At 40.5% G+C, this 13,956-nt stretch overlaps 1 pseudogene across 1 annotated transcript; it reads left to right on the top strand.

Moving 5' to 3' along the window:
• Positions 1 to 7,024: 7,024 nt before the first annotated feature.
• Positions 7,025 to 10,249, top strand: LOC147509684 (uncharacterized; annotated as a pseudogene). The gene is made up of 3 exons (XR_015218582.1): positions 7,025 to 7,406; positions 7,530 to 9,464; positions 9,620 to 10,249. The product of XR_015218582.1 is annotated as an uncharacterized LOC147509684 (transcript).
• The last annotated feature ends 3,707 nt before the right edge of the window (positions 10,250 to 13,956 follow it).

Below are 13,956 nucleotides of genomic sequence, written 5' to 3'. Positions count from 1 at the left end.
AGCAACGTACACCATATAGGTGAATTTTGGGACTGAATTGAAACTTTGACTTTAATAAATGATTTGTTTAGTCACCCTAAAACTGGTACAAGTTTGCGTTTGCACGAAGAGTATAGATCTTATCCTGTAATCAGTGGGGGAGCCAGGGGGGTCCAGGGTACGCCCTGGCTCACCCTGAAATTTGGTTAAAAACAGTACTTTGATACTTTTAGTTGGTACTTAGTGCGTCTATTATGCTTTGAATTTTCTCTTTGTGCCCTTGAATAAAGGGCTTTAGCTAGTTGTAAAAATGTGAACTATAAAGGGTTATTTGGTAAAGGTAATATTTCATTTGTTGAGCTGATGGATTCATGCTACCGTTAAAATGAAAAGTTAGAAGAGTACTCAAGTTAGAAACAGTAAGCTGATCATATCATATGATTCCATGCTTCTTTAAATTTAATTTTGTTGGAAACCATGTAGAATTTTTGACTGACTTATCATAATTGGCGAAAAAAAACAAGATACATGACTTATTAATAAATAAATACTAAGGATCTCATTTTGTCCAATTTACTAACGCTAAACTTGATTAACTAGTTGCAATGAGTTGTGACTCGTAACCAAATTCAACACTACTTACAAATTTGGAAATCTCCATTACCTAAATATAGTAACATAATTTTTTTATTTTCAAATATTGACTAAATAAATTAAGAAGTGCTTGTTTACGTAAAATATTTATATATATTGATGAACAGTGTTGAACTAAAATAAAACAAACTAAGTTCATGTAGTTGTGTACACACAAATTGAGTTGAGTTGAAATCTTTTAGTGCTCATCGGCTCACTCTGGAATAAATTCCTGGCTCCGCCACTGCCTGTAATTAGTTCATGTTGTGAGTTTGGCCTTTTCAGATTGAAACAACCGACATTAGACATTAGTAACAGCAAAGTCAGCATTGGACCCCTTAAAAGTTGTCAACAAAATTGCAAATTTGTACTCTTAGGCTCTTAGCTCATCAATTGACGTTTTAGCTCAACAAAATTGACCTTATCAACATCATCCTTACGTATTAAAGAGGAACAAGAAATGGACTCTGCCAGGTGCTAGAACTTTGTCTTCTTTAAAAGAAGGTAGTAGATGGAGTTCTCCTATTTTGGTATCATTACCTTTCCGAACCAGTCCAACACAGTTATTTTATTTACAAGAATCTTTCAAGTATTCAACTCCTAAACTACCATATTTATTTATGAAACGGACTGCGAGACACTGTGCTGCGGGCTCGAATTTCAGAGAGGATTATAAAGAGACCTTATACTGCATAATTAGACTTCAGCCAATCTAGTAAGTCCAGTGCAAGATCTATAAAGGGTCTTTACATATCTCCAAATTATTTCTAAGTGTACATTCAGCTTGCGAGTGCCTTACTTTTAAACAAAGGAATCTTCCAACCATACCATCTCATGAAGAAGCATTGCACGGTCTTCGTCACTTGTGTGTTATTGATGCACTTATTCATGGTTTCCTCAGTAACATCTGCCACTAACTCGAGTGATCAGTTTGCGCTGCTTGATTTCAGAAAGCTTATAACATCTGATCCTGGTGACGTCTTAGCTAATAATTGGACTACTAGAGTATCCTTCTGCACTTGGATTGGTGTCACCTGCAGTCGTCGCAGGGATAGAGTCACGGCATTGAGTCTTTATAACATGAGTCTCGAAGGAACCATTGTTGGGCTGTGGAACCGTCGAGCGTATGAAGCTCCGGTATCTCACCAGCAAGCTTTAGAGTTCTGAAACTTTTCGGAATTTCGACGATTTGTCGATATTTCGGCCCCAAACCTTTTCTCCTCTTTTTTTCTATGTACACCTATATAAAGGAAATAGATTAGGGTTTTGAGACAACTTTTTGAGAGATTCATTTCTTGGGTATTGTGGGAGCTCTATTGAGCTAGGGTTTGAGTGAGGTCTTTTGTTCTTGATTCTTGATATCTCTTGTAAACTCTCCAATCTTTGCTATAAAGGAAACTTGGCTCTTGTATGGATGTAGGTAACATTTGCCGAACCACTTAAATCTTTGTGTCTCTTTGCATATTTACTTCCTTATTTATTGTTTGCTTGCTATGGGTGATGATAAATTAGTGGCTTTGCTTGTTTGAGTTTGTTGTGATAACTACCAAAGTCTTGGGTGGGTGATTTCCTTAGTGTGAGCTCCAAATTTGAAATCATTTGGGATAGAAAGTAACTAGATTGAGGTGTGACTTTCTAGTGAAATCTCCCAACAAGTGGTATCGAGAAGCTTCTGGGATCAGAATGTAGCTACTGTGGTGTGTGAGAGGAAAGACTCCACCTTTAGCATTGGAGGCTAGGTGTTTGAGGAAATTCCTCTGAGAGGTTCTCCACCGTTGGTTTTGATTCAGTAAAGTCATGACAACCGACAGAGAAAGCTACAGGATAGAGAACTTTGATGGAACAAACTTTGGCTATTGGAAAATGCAAATTGAGGACGCTCTCTATCAAAAGGATTTGATGGAAACGCGTTGATAAGTGAGAAGCCCTCGAGGAGATTCCGCAAGACAAATGGGATTTGCAGGATAGAAAGGCCTTGGCCACAATCCGATTGAGTCTTTCGAAGTCGGTAGCCTTCAATATTAAGACTAAGAAGAGGGCGAAGTCTCTCATGGAGGCACTTACTACGATGTATGAACAACCCTCGGCCGCGAACAAAGTCTATTTGATCACCAAGCTATTTAGTATGAAAATGTCGGAGGGGACATCCTTCAAGGATCACTTAAATGAATTCAACCAAACTAAGGACCAATTGGAGTCGGTTGAGATTACATTTAGTGATGAGGTGCTAGCTTTGGCGATACTTGGGCAAATGCCTCCAAGTTAGAAGGCTACAGTTGCGGCTATTAGTGGCTCTGCGGGAATGACCAAGTTGAAGTTTGAGCACGTTGTTAGTATGGTACTAACCGAGGAAATTCGAGACAGGATTGTCCTTCATCTTCGTGGTCAACTTCGGGTCGGCATTGAGCAATCGAAAGTAGGGGAGAAATTCAAACAGAATCGTGGTAAGAAGAAGTGGGGAGATCGAAATCTCAAGCCCCCAATTGCAAAGTGTTGAACACAAACCTCGAGACATAAGTGAAGTGGTGTGCTATAATTGTGGTAGGCCGCCACCATAGCCCCTCCAATTGTCCCAAGCACCAAGAAACAACAACAACATTAATAAGAACAAGAAAAAGAATCAAGAAGCTAATGTTGTTGTTGAGATGGTAGATGACGCTTTTTGATATGTTCGATGGAGCACAAGAAGGATTCTTGGGTACTTGATTCCAAATAAGATCTTTCCATGCTACCTCACATCGAGAGTTCCTTGAGAACTACAATCAAGGTGACCTTGGAACAGTCTTTCTCGGTGATTACCAACCTTGTGACATTGTCGGCAAGGGGTGACGTGCATGTCAAGATGAATGGCTCGTCATGGTTATTGAGGGACGCCGACACGCCCGGATTTGAGGAAGAATTTGATTTATGTGGGGCAATTGGCAAGTGAAGGATTTGTTACGCCTCTTCACCGGTGATACTTGGAAGGTCTCGGGCGGTTCATTGATTGTTGCAAATGGTAAGAAAGATGGTACTCTCTACATAGCCGCATTATGGTTGTGAGTCGATTGTCGTGGGCACATGGCAAAGAGGATCCAATGTTTGGCACCGCAGAATTGGTCACATGAGTGAGAAAGGAATGAAAATTCTTCACTCTTCCGGTAAACTCCCAAAGTTACAAATGATCGAAATTGACTTACGGAGAACTGTATTTGGAAAGCGGCGGGTGAGTTTTCGAGAATGGGTCGACTCGAAAGCAAGAAGGCTCGAGTTGATTCATACTGAGATGTCCGGGGCCACTAATGTCTTCACTTGGCGGAAAGTCATATTTTGTGACTTTCATTGATGACCATACTAGGAAGGTGTGGGTCTATTTCGAGAGACAAAGTCGGCGTATTTGAAGTATTCAAGACTTGGAAGGCCATGGTTGAGAATGAGACAAGCTTGAAAGTAAAGAAGTTGAGATCCGGCAACGATAGAAGTATGAGGATTCAGGGTTTTAAGAAGTCTTGTCTTGACAATGGCATCAAGATGGAAAAGACTTTGCGTGACACACCTCAAAGAGAATGGGGTTGCAGAGCGGATGAATAGAACACTGACAGAGAGAGCTAGGTGTATGCGTACACTAGCAGGCTTGCCCAAGCAGTTTTGGGCAGAAAGTGTTAGCACAACAGCTTACCTATAGAGGACCATCAGTACCTTTGGATTTTAAGATTCCAGAGGAAGTGTGGAGCGGGAAGGATGTGAACCTTTCCCATTTGAAGGTGTTTGGTTGTGTGTCCTATGTCCACATTAGTGACCAAGCTAAAAGCAAGCTTGATGCTAAGTCACTAAAGTGCACCTTCATCGGCTATGGCGGTGATGATTTTGGGTATCGCTTTTGGGATGATCAAAATCGGAAAATCATTCGTAGTTGAGATGTTGTGTTTAATGAGAAGGTGATGTACAAGGACGAGATGAAGCACAAACCAAGGAATCGGGTACGCAGAAGGCGCATACGAGCATGTTGAGTTGGAAGACTTCGATGTAAGTCGTGGTATAGTGGGAGCCCCACAAATCGAGGATGACAAGAGTAGTGACTCGAGAGAATAATGAGGATACTACACCACCGAAGTCCATCTCCACCTCGTGCCCCAAGGAAGACATCCGTGCCACATGTACCGAAAGTAATGAGATATCCACCCTCCACCTATGTGAATTACTTGCTACTTATCGATGGTGGCAGCCTCAATGCTATGATGAAGCATTGGAGGTGAGTGATGCAAGCAAGTGGGAGCTTGCTATGCAAGATGAGATGAAGTCCCTCATCTCTAGTGGCACGGGGAGTTAGCCAAACTACCCATGGGCAAGAAGGCTCTACAAAACAAATGGGTGTTTAGAGTCAAAGAGGAACATGATGGTTCCCAGAGATACAAAGCGAGGCTAGTAGTCAAGGGTTTTCAGCAAAAAGCGTGCATTGACTTCACGAGATATTCTCCCCCCAAAGTGAAATTGAATACTATTCGGTCAGTGTTGAGTATTGTTGCAGCGGAAGATTTGTATCTTGAGCAGTTGGATGTTAAAACTGCCTTCCTCCATGGTGACCTAGTTGAGGAAATTTACATGCAACAACCGGAGGGTTTCATCAAGAAGGGTAAAGAGAATATGGTATGCAGGCTCAGAAAGAGCTTTTATGGTTTGAAGCAAGCCCCTAAGCAGTGGTACAGGAAGTTTGATAACTTCATGCAAGGAAATGGCTACTATAAGTGCAACGCTGACCATTGTTGCTACTTCAAGAGGTTCAACTCTAGCTACGTCATCCTATTGCTATATGTTGATGATATGTTAGTAGCAAGTTCTGATATGTCAGAAATTGGGAGATTGAAAGAGAAGTTAGCAAGTGAGTTCTCTATGAAGAACTTGGGTGCAGCGAAACAGATTCTAGGGATGAGGATCATAAGAGATAGGCAGAAAGGTATTCTGGAGTTGTCTCAGGCTGAGTATATTGAGAAGGTATTGAAGAGGTTCAACATGGGTAGTGCGAAACCAGTTTGCACACCCTTGGCAGTCCACTTCAAGTTGTCTAAGGAACACTCTCCCAAGACTGTTGAGGAAAGAAACTTCATGGCTAAGGTACCATACGCCTCTGCCATTGGAAGTCTTATGTATGCCATGGTTTGCATGCGTCCGGATATAGCCCAAGCAGTGGGAGCTGTCAGTAGATTTATGTGTAATCCTGGCAAGCAACATTGGGAAGCCGTGAAGTGGATATTGAGATATCTGAGAGGTACTACAGAGAAATGCCTATGTTATGGAAGGGGTGTTGTGAACCTGCAAGGGTATGTGGATGCCGATTTTGCAGGAGAAGTAGATCGCAGAAGAAGCACTACTGGTTATGTCTTTACAAAGAGGTGCTGCTACCGCAGCCGAAGTTAGATTTCTCGCCATAGAAGATTGTTGCTTTGTCTACCACAGAAGCAGAGTATGTGGCCGTTACAGAGGCAAGCAAAGAGATGATCTGGTTACAAGGATTGATGGAAGAGCTTGGGATGAAGCAAGAGAGAAGTGTGTTACACAGTGATAGTCAGAGTGCTATACATCTTGCTAAGAATTCTGCCTTTCATTCTAGGACCAAGCACATTGGTCTCCGATATCATTTTATCCGATCTCTGTTAGAGGATGGGGTTTCGGCACTTGAGAAGATCCAAGGGAGTGAGAATCCGGCGGATATGTTGACCAAGACCGCGCCTATCGAGAAGTTGAAGTTGTGTTCAACCGGTGGTCTTCTTGCTTGAAGACCATGATGGATGAGCCGAAGTTTTCTTTAGTAAATTGGAATTGGATGGAGTTGTTACAATTGAGATGTGATGTGCATGTAGAATCTCGAAGGTTCCAAGTGGGAGATTGTTGGGGTCGTGGAACCGCCGAGCGCATGAAGCTCCCAGATCTCACCAAAGAAGCTTTAGAGTTCAAACTTTTTCGAATTTTGACGATTTGTCGATATTTCGCCCCAAACCTTTTCTCCCCTTTTTTTTTTATGTACACCTATATAAAGGAAATAGATTAGGGTTTTGAGACAACTTTGAGAGATTCATTTCTTGAGTATTGTGGGAGCTCTATTGAGCTAGGGTTTGAGTGAGGCCTCTTGTTCTTGATTCTTGATATCTCTTGTAAACTCTCCAATCTTTGATATAAAGGAAACTTGGCTCTTGTGTAGATGTAGGTAACATTTACCGAACCACCTAAATCTTTGTGTCTCTTTGCATATTTACTTCCTTATTTATTGTTTGCTTGCTATGGGTGATGATAAATTAGTGGCTTTGCTTGTTTGAGTTTGTTGTGATAACTACCAAAGTCTTGGGTGGGTGATTTCCTTGGTGTGAGCTCCAAATTTGAAATCATTTGGGATAGAAAGTAACTAGATTGAGGTGTGACTTTCTAGTGAAATCTCCCAACAACCATCTCACCATCAATTTGAAATCTTTCATTTCTCGTCTCATTCGACCTCGGAAGGAACAGATTCAATGGCAATCTTCCCTCTGAGCTTGGAAATTTGCAAAGATTGAGACTGATAGACATGCAGTACAACCAACTGGAAGGAATAATCCCACCTACTTTATTTCAATGCAGGGCTCTACAACAGTTGTCACTGGCACAAAACAAGTTCAGCGGAGACATGCCAAAACTGCTAGGAATGCGTCCTGAGCTGGAAGAACTGTCCTTATCATTCAACTCATTCACAGGAAGCATACCGGTAGAGATTGGGAATTTAACTAAGCTCAAGGAGTTATATCTCGGCAGTAACAATTTGACTGGTAGCATCCCACCTTCTATTGGTAATATTTCCAGGCTTGAGATTGTTAGTTGTTCAAGAAGCAGTCTAAAAGGAGGCATTCCTCAAGAACTAGGAAACTTTTTTAACATCTCACAACTCGACTTTGATTTCAATAATCTTACAGGTGTAATACCTGATAGGCTCTTCAACATCTCTTTCCTAAGGTTATTTGCATTCACCTCTAATCGCCTTTCAGGAGCAATTCCAACAACTACTGGCCTTTGGCTTCCTAAACTTGAAGGGATATTTCTTGCTGACAACCAACTCAGTGGAGAAATTCCCATTTCGATATCAAATGCTTCAAATCTTCTTGAACTTGAGCTATCCCAAAACTTTTTCACTGGATCAATACCAGATAACTTGGGCAGTTTGACACAACTCCAGTTCATCAATCTTGAGAATAATCTTCTAAGTAATGAACCTGGCAAACTTGAACTCAACTTTCTAAGTTCTTTGGTAGACTGTCGAAGTTTGCAATTTTTGGTTCTAGGATTTAACCGTTTAACTGGTATTCTTCCATCCTCTGTTGGGAATCTTTCAGCTTCTATTCAAATGTTTAACATACAGAATGCACAGGTAAAGGGAAATATTCCTTTAGGAATCGGTAACTTGAGTGACATGATAACCTTGGTGCTAAGCAACAATGAACTGAGTGGAACAATTCCATCAACGATCGGTCAGTTAAAGAATCTTCAGAGAATTCATCTGGAGAACAGTGGACTACAAGGATCTATTCCAAATGAACTCTGCAACTTGAATCAGTTGGGTGAGTTACACCTACGGGACTGTAATATCTCAGGATCAATACCAAACTGTATCGGGAATTTAAGTCAGCTTAGTGACATTGCACTGCAGTCGAACAAGTTAACATCATTGATACCTTTCAGTTTGTGGAGCCTTGGGAATCTCGAAGCGTTGAATTTATCCCATAACTCTCTAGGGAATGAACTACCAACAGAAGTGGGAAGATTGGGTGTAATTGAGGAAATAGATTTATCCTGGAATCGAATGTCAAGCAACATTCCAAGCACAATTGGAGATCTCCAAAGACTCGATCAGGATTCTAATCCTATCACATAACTCATTTCAGGGTCCTATTCCAAGATCCCTTGGTAACTTGATAACTTTAGATCTTGTGGATGTCTCATCAAATGCTCTATCAGGTACAATCCCAAGTAACATTCAAAATCTTTCACAACTGAAGGAGTTCAATGTGTCTTTCAATCGATTAACAGGAGAAATTCCAAATGGATGAGTCTTCAACAATCTCACAGGGCAATCTATCCTGGGAAACCAAGGATTGTGTGGTTTATCGAGACTCCAACTTCCTCCTTGTGCTACTACCAAAACTCCTAGTAAATCAGGGGTTAAAATGCTTGTACTCAGGTATGTCTTGCCCCCCATTGCTTTAATACTTCTGTTAGTTGGTATTCTCCTCTAGTGGATAAGATATCGAGTCAAGAAGGGAGAGGTAAACACTGCACCTGATGATTTACAAGCAGTGAATGCACATAAATTGATTTCCTACCAAGAACTTCTGCAACTGATAACTTTAGTGAATCAAATTTACTGGGGAGGGGAGGTTTTGGTACGGTCTATAAAGGATTACTGCATGATGGCACAATTAGCGCAGTGAAGGTATTGGATTTGCAACGTGAGGGAGCACTAAAGAGTTTTGATGTAGAGTGCCAAGTGATACGCAACATTCGACACCGGAATCTTATAAAAATCATCAGCACTTGCTCCAACCAAGATTTCAGGGCCCTAATCCTTCAGTACATGTCTAACGGAAGCCTTGAAAAGTGGTTGCATTCCCATGACTGCTGGTTAGATCTCAACCAAAGAATCAGTGTTGTCCTCGATGTGGCAATGGCGTTGGATTATCTCCACAATTACTATTCGGAGCCTGTGGTGCACTGCGACTTGAAACCAAGCAACATTCTCTTTGATGAAGACATGGTTGCTCATGTGGGCGACTTTGGTATTACCAAAATATTAGCTGAAGATAATAATGCAACACAAACAAAGACCTTAGGAACAATTGGCTACATTGCACCAGGTCAAGATTCTCTTTTGTTTGTTCTTTTATCTCGTCGAATAGAGTATCATAATACATGTTTATGCCAAGAAATTATTATATAATTTCCCTGTGAATAGCTATAGTCGCAGAAACGTACTGACACTCTTAATCTCTGATAATCAATGTTGTAACAGAGTATGGTTCAGAAGGAAGGGTGTCTACAAGTTGCGATGTTTACAGCTATGGTATTGTGGTATTGGAAACATTTACAAGAAAAAGGCCTACAGATGACTTGTTTATTGAAGGACAGAGCTTGACGAAGTGGGTAAACACATCATATCCTGAGAAAGTGATGGATGTTATAGACGCCGACCTGTTGACTAATGAAGATCGTTCGATGGCTAATAGAAGAGACTGTCTTTCATCCATCATTGAATTAGCTCTGGAGTGTTCTAGGCATTTACCTGAAGAAAGGATTAAGATGAATGAGGTTGTGGTTAGGCTTACAAAAATTCAAAGTGAAGTATTAAGCTCTGATATTGTGACTTTGAAAACACCGTGTTCTCCTACGTAACAATACAGGGGCGAAGTCAGGGTGGGTGACTCATAGATCTGGTACATCTTTTACCAATATAGTTCGACAACAGCAAACCCATAAGGCCATAGCGTTTCAGTCATTTGTTCAACATCGTTCTAGATGGATTGCAATGGTTATATAGGATTATTGTGTAGGAATGGAATGTACATATTATGAATCGTAAATCATTGTGAGTTTCAATTTAGTATAGACCAAGTAAGTATTATAAAAATGAAATGTTCAAGCATGTTGAGTGTCCAACTCTGTTACTGCATTTTGGCTTCTTAACCAACCCGCATCAAAGTTTTGTAGAGAGGATAGTAGCCAACAATATGATCCATAGTTTCTACTTCCTCGAGGTTTTGATTTTGTATGCAAAAAGATACTGTTGACAAACTATTCCCAGAGGCGAACTAGCTTGTCACCAAAATGGTGACAAATCTTGCTATAGTTGAACTTCGGGCATGAACTTTAGGAAGGTACGTACAAAACAGTGTTTGTCCACACACGGACACACGGATCATGGGAGTACCGCTTGGATTAAAACATTTGTCATTATAGAACCAGACTAGCTCTATTCCTGTTGGAGAAGTATTGTACTTTTATGGTTTCTTTTTTCTTGGTTGTTTTTTTCTCGTCACCACGACTTGATCCCATGACTAACCACAGAGTGGGGCCTATTGATGCACCGATAACAACCACGTCACAATCCTGCTCTCCATGTTCAGGTTTCTATCTTATATTATTATAGTTCAAAATGCTACACAACAACTAACTGTTAGTCGTGCCAGTATTTTGAAATCAACCTAGGTTTCAGCTCATTCTGCAAAGGCAAAATGTCTAATAGGGCAATCACGCATTGATGTGCTGCTTTTGCAACTTAAAGTACCATTGAAGGGTTTCAATGATTTCATTGTGATCCAAATCTTACTCGACACTACTTGCCATGTTAAGATTTTGCTGTCAGGCTGTTTGTGTGAAATACTTCTTCTCCTTCAAAGAACTGTTACGGTACTTGACTACATGGGATAAGCATTGGGAATGTCTCTGATAAATTAGATAGAGAGATAGATTTGAGCAAATATTTTACTTGATTGATTTCTAGGTCTCATACAATGGTTTATATAGAGATTACAAGTACCTAAGATTGATGTCAATCCTTACTATATACGTGAACAGGAAAATAGAAACAAATAACAAAGATTTGTACAAATGGTGCGAGTACGTCTTAGAGTTGTCTACTAGAATGCGAGGCGCGGGCTGCTCTGATTGTACTAGAACAGAGGGTGTGCACCCTCTGACTTCTATTACTCCCCCTCAAGTTGGAGAGTGGGAAATGTCAAGAATGCCCAACTTGTGAATTAACCTAGGAAGGTGTCCTTGCCGAGAGGTTTAGTGAAGGTGTCAGCAACTTGAGCTGAGGAAGGAACGAACGTAGGAAATAGTAACTTGGTCTGTATCTTGTCGCATAAGAAATGACAGTCCAATTCGATGTGTTTCGTTCATTCATGGAAAACTGGATTCTGAGAGATATGGAGGGCGACTTGATTGTTGCAGAACATGGTCATCGGAGAGGGGTGAGTGATGCCTAAGTCATGTAGAAGATACTTCAACCATTTAAGTTCACATGCAAAGGTAGCCATTGATTGATATTCGACTTTAGTAGAAAAATGAGATAAAGTGCTCGATCTATTTCTTTGTTTCCAAGGAGATAAGACTAAAACCAAGAAAAGTGCAATAACCACTAGTAGAACGACGAGTGATAGGGCAACCAGCCCAATCAGAGTCACAGAAGCTAGAGATATGTAAAGAATTAGTAGCTGATAAGAGAATCCCTTTGTTGATTGAACCTTTAAGGTAGTGGAGTATATGATGAGTAGCATTTAGATGTGGAGTCCATGGGGATTGCATGAAACGGCTGAGATAATGAACAGAATAAGTGATATTTGGTCGTATAACTGTGAGAAATAGGAAATGCCTAATGAAGCGATGATAGATAGTAGGATCCTGAAGTAAGGTGCCATCATCGGTATTGAGGTTGATGTTTTGTTCCATAGGGAACTCAGAAATACGACCACCAGTGGTACCACAATCGGACAGAATGTCCAAAAGACATTTGCGTTGTGTAAGAAATAATCCTTCTTTGGATCGAGCCACCTCAATACCCAAGAAATATTTAAGACGTCCCAAGTCCTTGATATAGAACTTGGCTTCTAAAAATTGCTTCAAGTTCTGAACGATAGATGGATTGTTGCATGTGATCAAATTGTCGTCTACATAAACAAGAACAAATGTAGAATTAGAACCATGAATACTAGTGAACAAAGAATAATCAGATTTAGACTGAGTGAAGCCGGCAATGAGAAGAGTGGTAGATAGTTTGACAAATTAAACCATTGCCGAGAAGCCTGCTTGAGTCCATATAAAGACTTATTGAGGCGACAGATCCTGTGCTCCCCTTGTTTGGCGAAGCCAGGAGGTAAGGTCATGTGGACAGTTTCATCCAAATCACCTTGTAGAAAGGCATTGTGGACATCCAGCTGATGAGGGGGCCATAGCAGCAATGGAGAGAAGTAATCGAACAGTGACTAATTTAGCAACGGGTGCAAAAGTGTCATGATAGTCTCGTCCTTCAATCTGATTGTAACCCTTGGCAACAAGACGAGCTTTGTAATGCTCAATAGAGCCATCTGAATGATGTTTAATCTTGAAAAGCCATTGACAACCAATAAGCTTATGATAAGGGGATAACGGAACAAGAGTTCATGTGTTATTCTGTTCCAAAGTTGTAATTTTAGTAGCCATAATAGCTCGCCATTCTGGAATTTTGACAGCTTGAGAAAAAGGTGTAGGAAGAACTAAAGAAGATACTTTAGCAGGTGCCGACTAGCAAAGTCGGTAAAACCTTTAGGTGATGATACCACAGGTCTGGAACTTGAACTCTGCTAGCATCAAAGAGTTACTGATCTCATTTAAAATAGGTTTGCCAAAAAAAAAAGAAGATACTTCTGACAAAAAAACTTTATGACAAGTAGAAAAATTAGTGTTAGAAACATAGAAAGCCATAGGATATGGAGTGGAAGATCATGTTACCTTAGAGTCTGATTGGATGAGGTTGGTCGAACGAGAGACTGTGGATGCCTTGGTGAGAGTATGGCAGTGATAATCTTTGATGAGAAGTGGTGGAGAGTTTCACACTCTAGTAGATCAAGGTGAGGTAGGAGGGTTGAGTTGTGATGACTGAGGGGGTTCCAAAATGGCAGGTGATGGAGCTGACTGTGGGGGAAGATTAATTGGAGCAAGATCGACTGAAGATGGGGCGCGGAGTGCTTTGATTTATCTTGGATTAGAGGCGATATTATCTCGACTTCGTGGAGTGTTAGGTGTTGGAAAATTGAAAGTGGCATTGTCAGCAATAGGTAATGGATAAACAGGCAGATCTGATGGTGAAGAAAATAAATGTTGATAAGGGAAAACATTCTCATGGAAAATCACGTCATAGGATGTAAATTTTTTTTGGAAGAAAGATCATAAATGCGATAGCCTTTATGAGCATAAGGATAACCAATGAAGATGCCAGGTTTACCTCGGTGATCAAACTTATGTTTAATGGAAGTGTTGTGAGCAGAATATAAACAACAAAAAACACGAAGATGTGTAATAGTGGGAGGTGTTGTAAAGAAAAACTCATGAGGTGATTTTCCATTTAACAAAGGGGTAAGAATTTTGTTAATGAGATAGCTTGCGGTGAGAATGCATTTACCCCAGAAAGATAATAGGAGATAAGCTTGAAAACATAAAGCTCGTGCAACATTGAGCAAGTGACGGTGTTTTCTTTCAACAACAACATTTTGTTAGGGAGTAGCAACACAACTACGTTTGTGAATAACCCTATGTTTGGAAAAAAAAATTGTTTCATGGTATATGGGATATAAATTCGGATCTATTGTCGGA

The sequence above is a fragment of the Coptis chinensis genome, chromosome 3, assembly GCF_015680905.1.
Source record: "Coptis chinensis isolate HL-2020 chromosome 3, ASM1568090v1, whole genome shotgun sequence".
Taxonomy (NCBI): Eukaryota; Viridiplantae; Streptophyta; class Magnoliopsida; order Ranunculales; family Ranunculaceae; genus Coptis; species Coptis chinensis.
The sequence above is the reverse complement of the archived record's forward strand: the minus strand, read 5'-3'. Positions and strand labels throughout refer to the sequence as shown.